Source organism: Penaeus monodon, chromosome 33 (assembly GCF_015228065.2).
Source record: "Penaeus monodon isolate SGIC_2016 chromosome 33, NSTDA_Pmon_1, whole genome shotgun sequence".
Classification (NCBI taxonomy): domain Eukaryota; kingdom Metazoa; phylum Arthropoda; class Malacostraca; order Decapoda; family Penaeidae; genus Penaeus; species Penaeus monodon.
Window position 1 is genome coordinate 21847690 of NC_051418.1, and position 266 is coordinate 21847955.

Here is a 266-nt window from a genome sequence, read left to right on the forward strand (position 1 = left end):
TAGTTTATAAAAAAATTTAAAATTTTTTAAAATTTAAAAAAAATTCGGACCCTTTGGCTTTAAAAAGCCTTTTAAAAAAACTCCAAAAAAATTTTTTCTGTGATTGTAAAAAGCCCCTAAAAGGGGAATTTTTAAAAAAAGGGGTCCGCCTCATTTTTTCTTTAGTTTAAAGACCTATTCACTTTTTGACCTCCTGTTGGGGGGTTTTTTCCGAAACAACCCCTTTTAAACCAAAATTTCCCCTCCAAAAAAAGGGGGGGGGAAAT